At 36.2% G+C, this 15530-nt stretch overlaps 1 non-coding gene across 1 annotated transcript; it reads left to right on the top strand.

Annotated features, from left to right (window-relative positions):
- The first annotated feature begins 10789 nt into the window (after positions 1–10789).
- On the top strand, positions 10790–10896 carry LOC131156927 (small nucleolar RNA R71). The gene has a single exon (XR_009137188.1). It is a non-coding gene; the product is annotated as a small nucleolar RNA R71 (small nucleolar RNA).
- Positions 10897–15530: the final 4634 nt, after the last annotated feature.

The following is a 15530-nucleotide window of genomic DNA, read 5'->3' as shown; positions in this document are numbered from 1 at the left end:
TAACTCTTGTGAGTGTGTTTCTTGCATGATTTCTGAGCAAGATTTGAGTAAAGCACATGCATACTAGGACACATGAGTTTATAGGATTGCACTAAAGACATAAACACAAACTCACCTTTCATGGCTTTCCAAGTTAAAACAAGAGTTTGTCAAATGAATCCTAAAACACAAATATGTTTTCAAGGGACAAGTTTTTATCGTCTTAGTTTTAAGAAAATTTTTATACTTAGTCCCTATTGTGTTAAAACAAGTTTAATATCCTAAAGGTTCAAAGAAAGTCAAGTATATTTACAAGAGGACATACTAAGCATATAAGATATCAAAATGGGTTTTCAAACGTGTTTTATTAATTAAAATATCTTATATTCAAAAGGAAACTCATTTGGACAAGTTTTAATCTTCATTAGACTTGATATATTTCATATACTTTTTTCTAAGAATGTTTTGAGCCATTAAAACACTTTTTGACAAGGAAAAACAAAGTAATCGTCACTACCATATTGCAGTCTTTAGGCCTGAACACCTTGCGGTATTTTGGGCATAATTTTTTCTAGAAAAGTCCAAATGGGACAATCTTGGTGTCCCTGAAAATCTAAGACAAAATTCAACAACTTTCATATTGGTGAATTTTTCAGATTCAGGGACTGCATTGACGAAATTCATATTTCGTCGATGAAGTCAACAGGCAGAAACGCTCCAACGGGCGAAAAATGGCTAGTTTGCCAAATAAAATATTTTTTCTTCCCCCCAATGGCTAGTTAATGGCTCCTAAGGTTCGTGGGCTATAAATACAAGCTATTAGACTTGTATTAACATGGTTTTGAAGGTCTTTGATCATTGTTAGCAAAAAACATCATTTTGTACAAAACCTAACACATTGCATATTAGTTCTTCATTACATGTGCTCATTCTCTCTTGCTCACTTATTGTAATTGATTCAATTCTTGAGAGAATAGTGTGAGGTTTGAGTTGTGAATCATATTTGCTCATTTTAAGGAGCATTCTTTGTAATCTTCCATCTTCTTGTGAAAGGTTCTTTGTGAACCAAGTTGTAAGGTTCTTTGTCAACCGAATCGGTAAAGACTCTTTGTGAGCGGTAGGGATTTGTTCCCGAGTTTGTAAGACTTGCTCCACTGTGGAAGGAGCGATTATAGTGGATTGTAGAATCCTTGGCTTGGTGCTAAGGCATGGACATAGGCTTGGTGCCGAACCACGTAAAAATACCGGTGTTGTTCTTTCTCTCCCTTACACTCTTTATTTTATATCTTGTGCATGATTTATATTTATATTGTGATATAATTTCTTGTATCTTGCCAAGAGTTTTTATGTTGTATAAAAATACGTATTCCGTGAAAAGAGTCTATTCACCCCCCCTCTAGACTATATACTCCGGGTTGGGACATCCAACAAAAGATGTTATCAATAGTATTCAAGCAGACTGAAAAATATTTTCTTCAATGTATCTAGCACAAGAGTTGTTTGAAATATAGCTTTGAAGAATATTTTTGCACACAAAAGAATAAGCCCAAATGAGTATTGCAATGATAATGCAAACTCACTTAGCTATATGATTTTTCCCAACCACTGATTTATCAAATGAAATCGATGGAAAATCAAGCTAAACCCTCAATATGAAAATTCACATGCACAAGAGCAAGTGAGGGTTTTTAGAAAAATTAAATAATCAATAAAACACTCACTAAGCAATATTTCTCAAAGGAATGGAGGTATTATGAGTGTATGGGCTTTGAATGAACAAATAGGGTTTTGGAAATTTGACATATTTTTTTGTCTAATCCTATTTGCTAATCCTGTCTATTCTAAGCAAATGAAGCCCTATATATAGAGAAAAGGAAAATTATGATCATTGGGGGACACACAGGGTATTCTTAAATTTTTTTTAAGAAGGTTTAGCAAAATAACCATGTTTTCTTAATTTTAACCCCAATAGAAAATAATTTTACCCGCGAGATTTGGTGGCTGAACCAAGGTTCGGTCACCCGAATAGACTCATCTTGAAAAGCTCATTTTAAATAGTTTGGTCATCCGTGTATAGGTTTGGTAGCCCGAACAAAATTTAGTAGCATTTGACGTGCGGTTCAGGTGCCCGGTGCAAAGTTCAATCGCCCGAGCCCAATTTGAACATGTCATTCGGTCGCCCGAGTAGTTGAAAAGTGCCCTAACACAAGTTCAGGTGCCCGAGGACAATACATTCAAAATGAGTTTGGGTGCCTGAACACAAAGTCAACACGTTGACTAGTTTGGTCACTCGAGCCATTTTACAGGACTTGCTTTCGGTCGCCCGAACCCTCTCAACATTTTTCATTCAGTTCATTTTAGCCTTGATTTGATTCCCCTGATATGAAAAGTGATATTGGGGACTTTGTGCACTAAGTGTTGGGATCTAGGGTCTTTCTAAGTCCTTTTTTATATGCGCAGAAAAACCCTGGCGCATGAAATGCACCAATATACTTAAGGGTGTTCGCTAAGGTCTCTATGGTCTTTGAGCTTTAGTTTCTACATGCATGAAATGTATTAATTATTACACACCAATATACCTAGTTACTATTACAATTATAGACCCAAATTACAATCATTGAATTTACAGTTACAAATTAAAGTCTACGGGGTCTTCATGTTTCAAGTCTTCTCATGTGCCAGCATATGATTTGATAATATAGACTTGCACACAAACTAGATTGACATTAAATACTAGAGTATTTTTCATAATCAAAACAGGGCATGACCCATAGGGTCAACATTTATGGATTCTTTATGCCTCTAACATATGCAAGTACACTGGTTTTTTTATTTGACCCATGCAATGTTTCCTTTACTATTCTCCAGGTTCTTTATTTTCCACACTTTAGTGAGGACGCTGAAATTTTAAGTTATGGGTAAGGGGTAGGAAAACACTGCATGACATTTTATGCACAAATGACACAAAAATCAAACATTAAAAATTTTTAAGTGAACACTGTTGTTTATGCCATGATTAACAATGATTTACACCCTTTTCATACTTGCATATAACCTAAAAGTTACATGTTTAGGCCCATCACTAACATGACCTTGTTATGCTCACTGACAATGTAGTGGGTTAATGGTGTTTAGTTTCTCATTATATGACTAATCTAGGATTTGTAACTCTATGAAGGTTGACTAATGGTTCATTTTTGTTAATCTGACTATATAAACTCTTGTATTTACATGGTATCTTATAAGGCTACTAACGCACTTTCACGTGATTCGTAGTACTTTGGGTTTCTTGAGAGCACTAAGAGAACACCCATAACAACTATGAAACCTTATGAGGTACTGTTGAGTCTGTCATTCTTTTTGAGTTTTTGATGTCAAACTCTGAGTTCATGGAATTCAACTTCCTTTTTCCAGATATTCATTGCACACTAGTCTCTATTTTTTATTTAATAGCTTAAAGGTGACATATAGTGGGGATATAGAAATCTAGGTCTTGTAGTCTACTCAAGATGTGAAGACTAAGCCACCCCTAGAGATAGACTTAGTTTATGGACTCCTGTTCGAGTTTAATTCCCATTTATAGTATGAAGAAAAAAAGAATTGTAATGATTGTCCTAACTGACCAAGAAAAAGAAATATGTAAAATGAAGAAAATGAGCAGAAGAATAACAAAAAAATAGAACGCCTGCTCTATGAATACAAAGGTCAAGCTAGGGACAGGACACACGTTCTACACGGATGAAGAATCTTCAGCTCTCTAATGCCTAAGATGTATTTATACCTGGTCTATGAATAAGTTTATCTCAAGTGGTCTTGGTTGGATATGCCGAGTAGGTGAGAAGATGCTAGGGTTAAGGACATGACACCTCACAAATAGGCTGGATTCTCTTCAGACTAGTCCACTCCATATCTTTAGCGTTTGTTCCTTAAAATATGTGGGATTTTGATCATGAAACTCCTCCTCACATATGACGAGTGAACACATCTTCTTAAGTGTTTTTTAGGATATACCAGTGAGGCTGAGTCAAGACGATCGTTGCGTAGGTGTCCATGGATATCCTGAGTGTAACGAGTTATGCACTTTACACATACCTTATGATTTCACCTATTTATACTCGAATTTATATGATTATATAAACTCTAAAGTGTAATTATTAGTTAATTCTCTGTGAGTATGTTGTTCTTGATGGTTATATAAAGTTGAGACTTGCATAAGTGATTTTCTTTGGAGTTGCGTGCATAGCAAAGTTATGTATGAAAGAGCTTATATGTAATTAAGTGATATTCTTGTATGTGAAATGGTATATCTTTGTTGCATGTGATATTATCTAATATTTACTGAACTGGTGTTTATGGGTAGCACCTTGGAAACCATCATGAGACTAGAACTCATCCACTAGGATCAACCTAAGGGTTTAAAGCCTTGTTGCATATGGTAAATGCAAACATGTTCCCACGAAAAAGTGGTACATAGGATTTTAGATTTTTCCTAGAGTTTTCTTTGCTCAAGGACTAGCATAGTGTAAGTTGGGGGTTGTGACGAGTCCCTAAAATGCATGATTTTGGACCCTCATTTACCTTTGTTTATCCTTACTTTATTATGTATTTACTCATTTTTATCTTTGTTCAGAGTTATACAAGGTTCGTTGGTCTTTTTAGGAAAAATAGGTTAACACCAAGGAGTTAGGCATATAAGAAGGCAAAGGAGCATTTGGAGTCAGCCAAGCTCTTAAAGCTCTGGATCATCAAAGGAAAAGAAGGCTATGCTCGACTAAGTGGTGTGACTAGCAACACAAGGGGCAACTAACTCATCATCCGCAGATTCCAAGGTTTAGACTAAAGAAGAATTACCACAAGGATCGACTAAGTTTTTGACCAAATGATTCTCAAGGGCGACAATGTTGAGATACTGAAGCATGGTAAAGCCAAAGCCACTGAGAGTATCGACGAAGAATTCGACCAAGAGATTATGAGGAGCGACTATGTCAAATTCCTAAGATTTCCGGAAGTTCGAGATCCTGCAAGGCTCGACCATTAACTCGACTAAGCAAGACCCTATGCTATGACTGAGTCAAAGATGGTGAAGATTCAAATCCCTGATTTCCCATGAGTTTTGACCAGGGCACGATTAGGGGAAGCATGGGAGCGACTTGGTCAATAGAAACAATCTTTTGCACGAGATTTCCTATAAATTTTCCTTATTTTGAATTCCAACCTAGTAAACCCTAGGGGTTATAAATACTCTCTAAGAACCCGAGCTCTATGTTCCTCTTTGGCTAATTTTGGTGATCGGTGCAAACTGCAAGTGCACAGTATCGTAGTTTTATAATATAATGATGTGTAGAGTATCGTCCTCAGGGATTGATGCCTTAATTTTACCAAGTACCGAAATTTTACTAGCTTTGATTTTATTTAGACAAATTAATAATTTTAGACTGCGAAATTAAAAAAAAAAATTACTTTAAATAAACTATTCAAGAGAATTTAAAACTGGATTCCGCATGTCAAATTGATGATGGTGAAAACTTCTAGGAAACCGATTTCATCAAGTTTCTCACTATGCTTCACTCATTTACCTAATTCGACTTCGTTTTCTCTGTTTGTTAACAAATCGCCGATTTTTCCAAAAGCCTCTTTCAATAGTCAATCAGAACCTATTCTTGTTTATTATTTAATATAAGAGTATGCAAATTAATAATGCAAGAACGCAATAAGACCCTCGATTTTTAATGCTACGTAGGTTCATACAAGTCTTTCGATCTCTATATTTACCTACGCTGAATTATCCAAGATCTATCCTATAATCCCCCCTTTCGGTAGCAAATCACAAGACTAAAATCATTTAATTAATGGTCAGTTAATTAAAAGCATTAGGCACAGAATAACTCAAACAAACATTAATTAAAACTACTTTAGATTAGCATCAAAGAGAAAGCATAGTTCGAAACTGGCTACATCATTTTCCTAGAATATAAAAATTTAGTTCATTCCAAAAATTAAATCTGACATAACATATTTCACCATATTTTATTCTATTTGGAGCGTACGGGAAAGATCAACACTCGCAGCACCGTCGTTGCGCGTCATGAACACCCCGAAAGACGCCATTGTTCGCTGCCTTCTGATTCTGAAAAGATATTATTTTTACGCGCCTCCAACTCTCCTTTGCTGGCTGTGTGTGTATCTTCGCAGCACCCCAAAAGAAAACCACAAGATAGCTCCCAAAAAATAATTTTTCCCAAAAAACTGTGTGATTCGCCTCCCTCGTGTGTCTCACCAAAAAAATAAATTTTCTTTTTTTTTTTATGATGCGGCCTCGATCGCCAGCCCCAGCGCACGCTGCCCCCCTCTTATGTTCTTGCGCACGGCTCTCTCCAAAGAAACCCTCCACTTTGACTTTTTCATTCCTTTCCTTTTGTCTTTCCTTTCTTTGCTTTTCTTTCCTTTCTTTTGTCTTTCCTTTCGTTGTACCTAGCACCTCACCCTACTAAGATGACCCAGTTGCATGGCCGGGTCACATCTCTTTTTTTTCTCTTTTTTTTTTTCTTTTTTTCTTTTTTTCAAAGGTACACGAACAACCCTTCATATTCAAGACCGATTACGACCCTTCTATAGCCCTTAGCTCTCAAAGCTCAAAACATGAAAGTTGTAGAGTTTTTTCTCAAATTTTCCTAAAACTTTGAATCGTCTCGATTGAAGCTTGGATGAGAAAGTTACACCCAGATTACGAAGAATTGTCGAAATAGTCCACAAAATGGCATATGGTAACTTCATGTCTGATTTCGACCTTGATGCCTCCGGTATTTTGCAAAACACAAAACACGAAAATTGTAGATTGTTTTATTATCTTTCTATGGCATCTTGAATCATCTGATTCGAAGGTTAGATGAGAGAATTACGCATAGATTGCAAAGTTCTGTCGGTTTTTAGCTTCCAATAGTTGCTCTACGATAAAATAAAATAAAAAAACACCAAAATTTCATACCTTACTCAATAAAATTTTATAAATAGAACACAATGTTAGAATGTTGAGAGCAATTAGGTATTTAAATAAAAATATATATAATTCGCAATGCATGAATTAAAACACCTAATTACGTAATTTAAGGGCGTAATCATATCCCCCAACTAAAGTTTTGCTAGTCCCTAGCAAATAACATGAATGCAATTCGGGGTGGTGTCATACCAATTTCAATGAATGAATATACATGCTACACAATCATACCCTTTCACATACAGAAATGTCACCAAATTACACACAAACTCATTCATACCCATTTCACGCAACTCCGAAGTAAGTCGTTCATGCAAATCTCATCATTATATAGCCATTGAGAATAGTAAACTCACGTAAAATTAACAAGCGAGCACAATTCAGAGTTAATGTAGCCATATAAATTCAAGTATAAATAGGTGAAATCTTGAAGCATGTGTAGTGTGTGTGACTCGTTACACCCAGGATATCCGTGGACACCTAAAGAATTGTCGCTTTGACTCGGCCTAACTGGTATACCCTAAAAAACACTCAAAAAGGATGGGTTCACTCATCGTATTTGAGGAGAAGTGTCATGATCAAACATCCCACATACTGCAAGGAACAAACACTAAATGTACGAAGTGGACTAGTCTGAAAAGGATCAAGCCTATTTAGGAGGTGTCGAGTCCTTCACCCTAACATCTTCTCACCTACTCGCCATGTCTAACCGAGACCACCCTAGATCAACTTATTCACAAACTAGGCATGAATACATCTGAGGCATTAGGCGGGAAAAGAGTCTTCATATGTGGAGAACATGTGTCGTGTCCCTGACTTTTGTTGTAGTTGTGTGGAGCAGGTATTAATCTTTCACCTCTTCTGGGGTATTTCTATTTCTCTTTTTCTTTCTTCTGCTCATTTTTTAATTTCTTTCTTTTTATGGTCAATTAGGACAATCATAACACTTCTTTTATTGTTTTCATACCACCCATGTGCATTAAGCTCGAACAAGAGTCCATGAAATAAGTCTATTTCTAGGGGTGGTTCGGCCTTCACATCTTGAGTAGGCTACAAGACCTAGGTTTCTATCTCCCCACTATATGTCACCTCTAGGCTAGTAATTCAAAAACCAAGACTAGTGTACAAAGAATATCTAGAAAAAATAGGGAAATTTGAGTTTCATGAACTCTATGTTGATGTCAAAAACTCAAAAAAACAATAAATGGCTCAACAGTACCTCACAAGGTGTCAAAGTCGCCACGGGCGCTCTCTTAGTGTTCACAAGGAACCCTCAGTGCTACAAGTCACGTGAATGTGTATTATTTTTTAGTCTCAAGAGATACCATGTAGATACAAGAGTTTATATAGCCATATTAACACAATTGCAGTACCAATCAACTTTCAATGAGTCCTAGTTTAGCCATATAAATAGAAACTACACATAAATGACCCAAGTGTATACTTCTAGGTTATATGCAAGTATATGAAGGGCATAAGTAGTTTCATGCATGGCCTAATCGTCCATATTCACACATTTTTTTTTCAATGTTATTCAAAAATGAGAAAGATTGAAGAAAAGAAAGAAACTTCCCTAACTTATTGGTGAATTTGTAGAGGAATTAAGTTTTCAGCTCTATACTCGTGCCAAATAAACCTGCATCAAAAATCTAGTTTATTCAAAAGTGCATAGATAAATTAATAAAGTAATAAAGATAAAAAAAATAAACAAAATAAAAACTCTTTGGGTTGCCTCCCATAAGCGCTTGTTTTAACGTCTCCAGCTAGACGTTTCAATCTTCATCAACCAGGATCTCCAAGAGGAATAAATGCACAGTTCCTCTCCATTTGTTCTCCATAATAGTGCTTCAATCTCTGACCATTAACTCTGAATATATTCCTTGGGAAGAGTTTTAATTTTGAGTTGAAGAGTAGAACCTGTTGTCCTGGAGCAAACTCACACCTGATAATATGTTTTTCATGCCACTTCTTCGTCTGCTCTTTGTAGATTTTTGCATTTTCATATGCATCACCCAAGAATGCATAGCGAAGATGCTCAAGGAATTGTTTCAACTCTAGAGATATAGGTTGTTGCATCTTTAGAGATTACAGAATCCATCTTTGCTACCATAGGTTCTAGCCTCCCCACACTCTACTGTGTTGTAATCTGCTACAAGGATCGTTCTAGGTGATCAGCTTGTACATCTTTTTGAAAGACTTTTTCTACACCTTGGTGAATGACATCTACCCAAAAGCAAGTGCTTGGACCTTCTGGGAATCTCATGTCTTGGTAGATGTTGAACATAACCTCTTCCATGTCCACTCTCAATGTTAACTCACCCTTTTGAACATTAATTAAAGCCCTTCCAGTGGCTAAGAATGGTCGGCCAAGAATTTGTGGGAATTCTTGGTCTTCCTCCATATCTAACACCACAAAATCAGTAGGAAAAATAAATTTATCCACTTTTACCAATACGTCTTCTATGATTCCACGTGGATACTTGATGGATCGGTCTACTAGTTGCAACGAAATGGTTGTTTGTTTCATCTCTCCAAGTCCCAATTTCCTATAAACAGAAAGTGGCATAAGATTAATGGTAGCACCAAGATCACATAAAACTTTATCAAAAAATAAATTTTCAATAGTGCAAGGCAAATTAAAACTCCCTAGATCTTTTAATTTTTGAGGCAATTTCTTTTGAAGAATAGCACTACACTCCTCGGTAAGCTTCACTGTTTCGAACTCCTCCAACCTTCTTTTCTTTGAAATGATCTCCTTTAGGAATTTGACATAGTTTGGCATTTGTTCCAAGGCATCTGCAAAAGGAATATTTATGTGAATTTTATTTAAAATATCTAAAAATTTAGAAAATTGCTTATCTAATTTTTGCTTTTGAAAGCGTTGAGGATAAGGAAGTGGAGTAGAGAGAATAAGAGGATTGTCAGGAAATGAAATTGCTGGAAGCGTGTCCATCTCTCTTGGTGTATCATCCATAATCTCCTCTTCTTCCCCTTTATTCTTGCTTTGGCCATTCTTTTTAGGTGTAGGTGTGGACATGGTTTCCTTTGCTGGTGATTTCTTAATTTCTCTTCCACTCCTAAGTGTGATGACATTGCATTGGTCCTTAGGATTCACTTCCGTGTTCCTAGGAAAAGTTCCTCTCTGTTGGGTATTTATAGTCGTGGCCAATTGCCCAATTTGCATTTCAAGGTTCTTTATAGTGGCTCCCATATTGTTGCAATGAGCCTCAATGTTGTATAGTCATGCATCTGTCTTTTTAAACCTTGCTTTTGTCTCCTCAACAAAAGATATCATGGCATCCTCAAGTGACATATGCTTCTCACCTTGATGACTCTCAAATCCTGCAAGAGGTTGCAGCACATTCCGTGTATTTCCATAAGACAAATTCTCATGATTTCGAAGCCCTGGATGGTAATATTGTGGCAAAAGATCACCACGATAATTGTAGTTCTAATTGTTGATGTATTGAACATGTTGTTGACTCGCTCCAATGCTCGGATCTGTCCTACTTGTAGCTACCACATATTCTGCACCTTGTGGTATCCTCTGGGTTGTCAAAGATGAAATCTGATGAGACAAAGAAGCAACTTGAGCTGAAAGTTCAGCAAATAGATCCAATTCATGAATTCCAACAACTTTCTTAGCCACAGTTCTTTTAGTTGGCCATTGATAGATATTTGAGGCCATTTCTTCCAAAAGAGCAGTAGCATCCTTAGGTGTCTTTGACATCAAAATTCCTCCAAATACAGCATCAACTAAAGTCCGAGTTTGCCCATTCAACCCCTTATAAAATTTGAATCTGCAACCAATCCGATAATCCATGTTGTGGGCAGCATCGAATCAAATCTTTATACCTTTCCCATGCTTCATAAAGTGATTCAAAATCATGTTGCTTGAATTGACCAATTTCACTCCTGAGTTGAGCTATTTTTGCAGGTGGAAAGAATTTAGCCAGAAATTTTTCTGCCATGTCCTACCAACTAGTGATACTCCCAGGTTTTAGCGACTGTAGCCAACCTCTTGCTTTGTCCCTCAAAGATAAAGGGAATAATCTATATCTAATGGTGTCTTCAGTAACACCATTGATCTTCATAGTATCACAAATCTCCAAAAACATCACCAGATGGATATTGGGATCATCAAGTGGTGATCCACTAAATTGGGCCTACTACACCATGCTGATTAATGTGGGTTTGAGCTCAAAATTGTTGGCATTAATGGGCTAGCGTCTGATACCGAATAGTTGTCATTCACAACTAGTCGCACATAATCCTTCAAGGTGCGTGGCTACGCATTACCTTGTCCATTCTCCATGGCTAATACCCTTTTTTTTCCTTAGTGCTCTAAGCGTTCTTTCAATCTCTGGATCAAAAGGAATAATGGCACAGGTTCTAACATTGCGCATCCAACATAAAAAACCTACTAGAAATACAGAAAAAAAAATATAGTAAAATAAAATAAAATAAAACAAAAGAAATAAATAAGAATATAAAAATAAAAATCTAAATTAAAAGCAAGATTACTTTGTATCGATATTGGCAAAAATAAGAAAAACTCAATCCCCGGCAATGGCGCCAAAAACTTGACCGGTGCAAACTGCAAGTGCACCGTATCGTAGTTTTATAATATAATGATGTGTAGGGTATCGTCCTCACGGGATTGATGTCTTAATTTTACCAAGTACCAAAATTTTACTAACCTTGATTTTATTTAGAAAAATTAATAATTTTAGACTACGAAATTCAAACAAAGCTACTTTAAATAAACTATTCAAGAGAATTTAAAATTGGATTCCGCATGTCAAATTAATGATGGTGAAAACTTCTAGGAAACCGATTTCACTTAGTTTCTCACTATGCTTTACTCATTTAGCTAATTTGACTTCGTTTTCTCTGTTTGTTAACAAATCGCTGATTTTTCCAAAAGCCTCTTTCGATAGTCAATTAGAACCTATTCTTGTTTATTATTTAATATAAGAGTATGCAAATTAATAACGCAAGAACGCAATAAGACCCTCGATTTTTAATGCTACGTAGGTTCATACAAGTCTTTCGATCTCTATATTTACCTACGCTGAATTATCCAAGATTTATCCTATAATCCCCCATTTCAGTAGCAAATCACACGACTAAAATCATTTAATTAATGGCCAGTTAATTAAAAGCATTAGGCACAGAATAACTTAAACAAACATTAATGAAAACTACTTTAGATTAGCATCAAAGAGAAAGCATAGTTCGAAATTGTCTACATTGTTTTCCTAGAATATAAAAATTTAGTTCATTCCAAAAATTAAATCTGACATAACAGATTTCACCATATTTTCTTCTATTGCGAGCGTACAGGAAAGATCAACACTCACAGCACTGTCGTCGCGCGTCACGAGCACCCCGAAAGCCACCATTGTTCGCCGCCTTCCGATTTTGAAAATATATTATTTTTGTGTGCCTCCAACTCTCCTTTGCTGGCTGTGTGTGTATCTTTGCAGCACCCTAAAAGAAAACCACAAGATAGCTCCCAAAAAATAATTTTTCCCAAAAAAAATGTGTGTGATTCGCCTCCCTTGTGTGTCTCACCAAAAAAATAAATTTTATTTTTTTTCTATGATGCGGCCTCCATCTCCAGCCCCAGCGCACACTGCCCCCCTCTTCTCTTCTTGCGCACAGCTGTCTCCAAAGATACCCTCCTCTTTGACTTTTTTATTCCTTTCCTTTTTTTTTTCCTTTCTTTGCTTTTCTTTCCTTTATTTTGTCTTTCCTTTCTTTGTACCCGGTGCCTCACCCTGCTAAGATGACCCGGCTGCATGGCTGGGTCACATCTCATTTTTTTTTATTTTTTTTTCTTTTTTCTTTTTTCAAAGGTACACGAACAACCCTCCATCTTCAAGACCGATTGCGACCCTTCTACAGCCTTTAGTTCTCAAAGATCAAAACATGAAAGTTGTAGAGTTTTTTTTTAGATTTTCCCTTAATTTTGAATCATCTGGATTGGAACTCGAACGAGAAAGTTACACCTAGATTACAAAGAATTGTCAAAATAGTCCACAAAATGGCGTATGGTAACTTCACATATGATTTGGACATTGATTCCTCTAGTATTTTGCAAAACAAAAAACACTAAAATTGTATATTGTTTTCTTATCTTTCTACAGCATCTTGAATCATCTGAATTGGAGGTCAGATGAGAGAGTTACGCATAGATTGCAAAGTACCGTCAGTTTTTAGCTTCCAACAATTGCTCTACAATAAAATAAAATAAAAGACACCAAAATTTCATACATTTCTCAATAAAATCCAAATTTTATATAAATAACACAATATTAGAATATTGAGAGTAATTAGGCATTTAAATAAAATAAATATAATTCGCAAGACATGAATTAAAACACCTAATTACGCAATTTAAAGACATAATCATCTAGGTTAGTGACAGACCTAGAACGTCAAAGAAAGCCACCTTAGGATAGATTTAATTGCTTTCATTTACTTTCATCTCTGGTTCTCTATTGTAATCTTGTATGTTAGTGACAGACCTTTGATTTTGCATTACGAAACCACTTTTCCTGCTTCAACTTTTACATGCTTTCAATTTACATGCTTTGATTTAAATGCTTTCTTTTACTGCTTTGATTATGATGATGTCTTGCACGATAGGATAAGCACTACTACCAACTCAACCAGGTAGACATAGTGGGCTATGAATACCGCAGAGGTGCTCGTGTGATCGTTAAGACAGGGTATACTCTGGTTCTCAACCGTGCTCTAGACGGTTGATGAAACCTTGCTACCTTGTGCCCTTGAATGACCTTCTCCCATTTAGCCTGATTTTCGGGTTAATATTTCTACCTATAGTTGGTTAAGCATAGTCTGAAGCATAACGTTTTAAGTATGATTCATGTTTAAGCACTGCTTTGTAGGAATAGGGTGAACTTAGATTTTACATGCTTTTAGTTAGACTTGAGAAAAACAATCTCAAAATCTCATCTATTTAACTTTCTTTTACACAAGGTAATAATAGACTAATTGAGAAAAGGTTTATAACTGCACGGTTTAGTCCTTGTAGATCAATACCCGACTTCCCCACTTTCTACTGAACTTGGGATTAAGTTAGGTTTATAAATATTATTTTTGGCAATTAAGAACCCAAGCCTTGACAAGCCTACCAATGGGCCATGCATGGATATTCGGCCATGCATTGGACTATGGTAGAAAATAGGAGCCGTGAAGGCCCATTCAGCTATTAGCTATTGGGGATTCTAATAAGACCTTTTAGGGGGCAACGACATTATATATATAAGGGAGATGCATGGGCCATGCAAAGGAGGCCATATGCGGCAGTTTTTGGAATAATAAAGTAGGGTTGCATATGGGGAATTCAGCCACGGGAAGCCCAAGTTACTAATATGCATGCACGATAGCAACCTTGGGAAATCAAGTTGGAGGCAAGGCAATGTGTGTAAGGCAAGATAAAGTTGTAAGTGGGGAGCTTGTGTGCGCATATTGGAGAATAATAAAGTAGGGCAGCCACAACACAATAAAATGGGGGGGATAAAGTGGGAGATTGTGATGCCCTATTTTTTTTTTCCCCCAATAATAATAATAATAATAATAATAATGATAATAATAATAAAGACAACCGCATCAACTCAGACACAAAATGGGGTACCAAAATTACATTTTTCCACACATGTACTTTATCTATGCAGCAGAAAAGATAACACGTTTAAACTTTATTTACAACACCAGAGTACTACATGTCCCCAAAAAATACACAACGCCGAAAATAAGTCAACCACTAATTCAAGGTTTATACACCCATAATTGTGTTTTTCAAAATAAACCCACATACCCAACACTCTCTATCTCGGAGTTTGCTCCGCTCGATGTTCCGAATTTCCTAAAATATTTAAGATTTATGGGGTGAGACACCTCTTAGTAAGTGCGAATTAATTATGACCAGTGTGTCAATGAGTTTCAGTGTATCATATCATGTTTATAAAAGTATTAATTTAACTGAGGTATCATAGGATTCTATACTCATATCCATAAAATATATGTATATGTAACCACATACTTTTTTGGAAATATAATCATGCTCAATAAATATTTCAGTATACAAGGAATCATATATGTCAAAGTACTAACATATGAGTGTATCACGTCTGTAGGGAGGAGACTCATTCATATCATCATCATGTAATAACCCCACATGACTGGGTTGTGTGGCCTGAAGATGGGACTAAACCCTAGTTGGCCTACCACGCTAAGTCAGAATACCTCGTCTGTAGTGTGATTGGCCCACCGCAGCCTGGTTGACACCCAGTGGCAGTCAACATCTCTCTGAAGGCCAAATCGACTTCCAATACCTACATGCTCCCCTGAGCTATGTGGTTGCACTCATTTAATCATAAGCAATGGTATCGTGCTCTTATATCATTAATCAATTGGGTTCTCATTTCCATAACTCATTTTACATAATAATATACTTTCCCAAAAGCTTTCTTTTCTTAAAATCATGCCCAAGCATATGAGTATCCATGTGTAACATATCTCGTTC

The sequence above is a fragment of the Malania oleifera genome, chromosome 5 (genome assembly GCF_029873635.1).
Source record: "Malania oleifera isolate guangnan ecotype guangnan chromosome 5, ASM2987363v1, whole genome shotgun sequence".
Classification (NCBI taxonomy): domain Eukaryota; kingdom Viridiplantae; phylum Streptophyta; class Magnoliopsida; order Santalales; family Ximeniaceae; genus Malania; species Malania oleifera.
The sequence above is the reverse complement of the archived record's forward strand: the minus strand, read 5'-3'. Positions and strand labels throughout refer to the sequence as shown.